Below are 5,895 nucleotides of genomic sequence, written 5' to 3'. Positions count from 1 at the left end.
CACCATAAGATGTTTATTGGACAATTGCAATATCAGAAAGGGAAAAAAAAAAAAAAAAAAAACATGAATTACATTGTGTTTACGGATGGCAAAATGCTGATTGGGTGACAAGAAAAAAAAACAAAAGGGGGTTGCAGACACCACTGTGTTTCAGGTGATGCTTCACTATGCTGGCAACCGGATCATCTCAGGATTCCTAGGACTGTTTCCAACTCCAGAAAGCACCTCTGACATGCAAATTTTGCTTCAACACACATCCAAGCAGAATCTCATGATTATTACATACACACAAAAAAGATAATTCCGTTCAAAGAACTGTCAGATGCAAGAAATTAATTAGGAATGTTCTATGATACTTAATGTGGCTTTTTGCAGTAACTTGATTGTGGTCCTGATTTAACTTTTATTTTTCTCTGTTAATTTTCATTTATAATAAAATTAAATGAAAACATTTTTTGACTTATTGAATTTCAAGTGTGTTAAAAGGAAATACGGCTAATTGGAAGTAAATGATCGCTTCAACAAAGACAAATGCTGCATTTCAGAGAACAATTATTCACAGCTTAGAGGTTTGTGCAATACATTTTCTATACCATTTATAGGTAATTCCATTTCATGCTCCTTTTTTCCAAGTCTCTCCTTTCTCTCTCTCTCTCCCCCTCCCTTCCTCCCTCCCATTATCTCAAAAGAGTTACTTGTTTAATGTTATTTACAAGTAAACATTCAGCTACTGTACGAGACCTGGAGAATCATCTAATAGATGAGATTCAACAGCACTAACTTATCTACCAGAATTTATGAAAGCCTGTAATTATTCTCTCTTGAAAAAATAAAAATTTACTCTTCAGATTCCAAAGTGATTCAATTAAATTTTACTATTTGAAGTCTAAAAGTGCATGCGAGTCGTAATTAATGTCTTTTCAACTATCCATTTCTTATGTGAATCTAGTCTAAGGTAATGACACTTCTATTATCAATAATTGGTAAAAGATGAGACATATATGCCATTCCCATCACCTCTCATAATGTAATACTAATAGGTGGTAAGGAAACATTATATGCAGGGAAAACTATCAAGAACTGTAAGGTCTTGGGGAAACATTGGTATCATACTGTCATCAATTGCAGGTATTCTTATTTGAGTGAGAAGGATCAGTTAACTTTTCATCTTTATATTAGTAATAATGACATTTATCTAATTACCCAACGTGGGAAGGTTAAATATTTCAGAAGAATGATAAAGAAATTCAACCTTGGCATTGTCCACAAGCACATGAATAAATGATCCCAAATAACTACCTTAAAATCATACTGATAGTAACATAGGTGCCAATTTATCATATTGATAGGAAAGTTAATGGATGGAGGAACACTTGTATCACACTTGATGTAGGAAGTGCAATCAAATTGTCTCTTGGGATAGGTATATGGAAATTGTTGCCTAAGGCGGGCTTCTGGAAAGTGGACATTTATGTTGTATAATTTCTTCTTTTTATTTTGTTTGATGTTGCACAATCCAGTAGGAAATGGGGGAGTGGATGTGTGGACTCCCTACGGGATGATAGCATCAAAGCACATTTATCATTTTACTGAAGCAGTGGCAAGTATGTTATATACTCAGTGGGTAATTTGGAAAACAAAAAACATTGATGTCTGTTTCATAGATTGTCCTGTTGTTTACTGGGTTGACTAGAAATAGTTGTGTAATGAGGAAAAAAAATATGAATAGTATTAGTTTTTATTTGCTTGTTGTTAAAAGTGGTGTATGAGCATCCCACATGGCAATGTATGTGAAGATTAACGGCGAAAGAAGTGTATCAGGCTTTTACTCAAGAAATTACATATTGCTATATTTAGTATTTTTCTCCTTCTGGAAAACTTTTCTTCAGTACATTGCTAAACATCCTATGAGGTAAAATGTGCATAAAAGGAAGGAACTTGGTCATCGACTCATCATTCCTCCTGTATTTTTGACACCTGAACAAAGTCGGTGATCACTGAGGAGAATATTATATTTTTTCCTTTCCGTGATCTAAGGTGAATGATTCCTTTTTTTATATATTCAATAGTATTTTCTTTCTCTTCCTTTTTGTAATCAAACTTCAAAAATTGTGCATCCTTAGTGCTGGAACTTGGCCAACTCATATCGTGGTACGTCGGTATTCCCTTGCTGCTAACTTAAGATCTAAGATCAAGTCGTTTCATAATTTAGGATCATTTTGTGTCATGTCAGCTCCTAGAGAACACATCCTGAGTTAATGCTGCTCTTTCAATATGATGCTCAAGTTCTGAATCACAAATGTTGCAATACTTGATGCAGATTCATTTGACTTTGAAGGAATGTTACCTAATATATATTTTGATTTAATCTCCATTACTTCTGGTAGTATTAATTCCTCATCAGTGACTAGGCCTGAGACTTTTGTGCAATTGCAACTTAGATGGTAACCAGGCTGTTGCAGTATGAGAATCATTTATTTTTGTTCCTTGCTGTGGCATTCACTCGAATTTGGGTTTGTTTCTTCGGACAATTTTGAGTAACGCCACAACCGCCCTGAAATACAGACTCCTTATGGTGAAAGGGTAAAAAAGACGAGACTATTATCAGTATTTTTTTCTAATATTTTTTTATTAAATTTCCTTTCATCAAAAATTATACATTATGGAAATTACAAAGCACAGGTGTGTTATTCCTTCTTGGGTCAAAAGAGTAACATGAGAAGATCCAGTCTTGTTATGACAAATCAGAGGTAGACTCATCTTGTACAAAATAACCATTTTGATTTTGTTCCATTGTCTAGAATTTCCAAAAAGGTCTCGACTACATTTTTCTTGGGGAGGGGGGACGAATATTAAATTTACATGAGACGAAAAAGCTTCACTTCTTTTCAGAATTCTAATTTTCTTTGTATGATGCTGAAATCCCTATCTCTTTAAGTCACTGACAAAATAGTGTTCATAGAAATGAGTTAATGAGAGTAATTAATGAAATGGCTATTTATTTTATTTGCTCTTTAAGATCTTAATATGTAAATGAGTTTTTAACAAGTTCTATTAAGTAAAAAAAAATAAAACATAAAAAATAAAATACAGGTTTTGTATGTCATAATTTAAGGTTTGGGAAAATGGCATTCAAGACTCCAGCAAAATTAGAACAAGCTAATATCAATGATAATAAAATGACTTTTACTAATGGTTCTCAGGTAGATACCCTAACAATCTGCCGCATATAACTTAATTACTGTTTATAACAATTTCACAGACATGAGTGGGGATATACATATGGAAGTTGGTTAAAATATTCAATAATCATAACAAAATATTACAAAAACTATAATTACTGATACAATACTAAAAAAAAAAATAATAATGATAATAAGAACCTTGCATATAAACACATTGGATTCATAGATTATCATAATAAGAAAAGGTTAACTGGTAGTGATGGCTCTCGGACGATCCACGCTCGCTCCTCACTGGATCCCCTACTATTGTACCTGTGGTAAGGTTACTGTAACTACAAAATAAAAATGGTACTTCTTTCCCTACAGTCCATGGCACATATCTACAGACTAGAGCTTTTAGCTATGATCAAGAGAAACACTACAGCTGAAAACCCAGAGCAATGCCCCATCTAAACTAGTACGTAGTCTGGAACTCTCGCTAAACGGTCCCTTTAGTTTTTTCACCATTTAGCGTCGAAATTCAGCACGTGCCCTGTACCCAGGTATTTGAATTCCAAGTTTAGGTAAATGTCTCCAATCTCTTCTAATAAAATGGACATGACAATTTAAAACGGATGCACTTGATACTTCAACCGTGAATGTTTTCCTTGAACACAGCCCTATGTTTCTGAGAACATGCCTTTAATACATAAGTGGCTAGTTACTTTTACAGGAGGTGGTGTCACCTGTTGAAAGAACTGTTTGCAAAGAGGCTTGAATTCTCACTAATAAATAGTTTCTAAAATAAATACAAAAATATTCCTTCTGTATCAAAAGAAAATACTGCACAGTGAGAGAGATTAGGTGATTTGTGAACAATTGAGAAATTATACTGGAAATGATGAAGTTGACTGCATGAGTGTTTTTTTTGTTTTTTTTTATTTAGTGCCACCTCCCTCATGATCCTGAATATTAGAACATACTTCTTTCATCAAATTTCTTTGGATTGGGAAGACTACTAACATCCTTAGATTTTGAACTTGATCCATGCTAATAACAAATATTAACTGAAATTTAAACAAAATTAACAAAAACAAATAGTCAGGATCACTAAGGGAAGAGGTATTACACAGGTTAAATGTGGTTATCAACACAAAGTTATTAAACTTGCTTTGTAATCACCTGCAACTCTGTATTCAACACATATTCACAAGACTTTTTTTCTTTTACAAATTCCCATAATACTAGTAAAAAATATAGGCCCTTAAGTATTGCCCGATCGATCGATCAATCATCTGATGTTCGTTTATGCCTTTCCGAACACCGCACTAACCTAAAATCACCGAGTTTTTACCAGAGGTTCTCTGATTACCGATACGAAAATCAACAAATAACAAAAGCTCCAATGTAATACAAAAGAAGAGGAATGGCTAAATGAACATCACATTAAATGCATCTTCTTTTCCTTCTTTTTCCTAGGATTATACAACCTGAGAAAATATGAGACATTCTATGCATTCTTCCACCTCAAAGAGTAATCACAAGTGTTAACTTTGAGCAAAATTACTTTTTTTTTTCAATTTTCTAAATCATTACATAAACATCAGTCAATGTGTACCTTGTGGATAGTGTTAAAATCAAAATGCATTAAATTTAAAGTGGCAGGCTACAGATATCACAAAAGCTTGAATGAGTTCTCCAAATGACACTTGTCGTAAAATCACACTCCATTCCTAAGTGAAAGCTGTGACCATCTGTTTCATTTGATAATCATAACAGGCTGAAACTTAGAAGGGGATGGGGGGGGGGGGAGGCAGTGGAGAGATGTAACTAAGAGAAAAAAACAAATAAAAAAAGATAATAAAATAAAAAAATAAATACAACCCAATGGAGCCCTTTCGCAACGTGACACGGGTACGCGCAAACGAACCGTCCAGCCAAAAGGAGGACGGACTCTCCATTACCCACGTCCCTAACAGATCACCTTCCTTGCACAGAAGACCGGCTGAACCTTCCAAGAAAAAAAGTCTGCGCTATGATCTCTTCGTCACAACTTATAATCATTACAGTATAATGTCCCATAGGAAATAATTATCAACTCCTTCAACGTTGTATATACACATGGCAAACAAATGATTGTCACAGGGGGATTTCTGCAACAAAACAACTTCTTACAGACTACAAACGGCATACAAGACACTGGCTTCTACACATTACTATCAACTATAAAGAGGAGCACCGCTTGATCCTTTACTGTCCTGCAGAAACATGATCCTTTAGTGTGTCTAGAAAAAAAAGGGGGGAGGGGAGGGTCTTCCTTCTTCTTCTTCTTCTTCTTCTTCTTCTTCTTCTTCTTCTTCTTCTTCTTCTTCTTCTTCTTCTTCTTCTTCTTCTTCTTCTTCTTCTTCTTCTTCTTCTTCTTCTTCTTCTTCTTCTTCTTCTTCTTCTTCTTCTTCTTCTTCTTCTTCTTCTTCTTCTTCTTCTTCTTCTTCTTCTTCTTCTTCTTCTTCTTCTTCTTCTTCTAACAAGAGCTTGCAAAGGCGTAATTGGTAAGATCATATAATAAAGGTATCATAAAATTAAGGTATTATAAAATTAAACTCAATAATAATAAAAGTAATAATGGTAATAATCCTAGTAATAAAAATATTAATAATTATAATATTAATAATAATGATCACTATAATAATAATAAAACAGCAATCAACTGAAAAACATGAGTCAGCATTTT

This window comes from Penaeus japonicus, unplaced genomic scaffold (genome assembly GCF_977035675.1).
Source record: "Penaeus japonicus unplaced genomic scaffold, GWHDUDI00000001_assembly GWHDUDI00000021, whole genome shotgun sequence".
Classification (NCBI taxonomy): domain Eukaryota; kingdom Metazoa; phylum Arthropoda; class Malacostraca; order Decapoda; family Penaeidae; genus Penaeus; species Penaeus japonicus.
Note: the sequence above shows the minus strand (reverse complement) of the source record.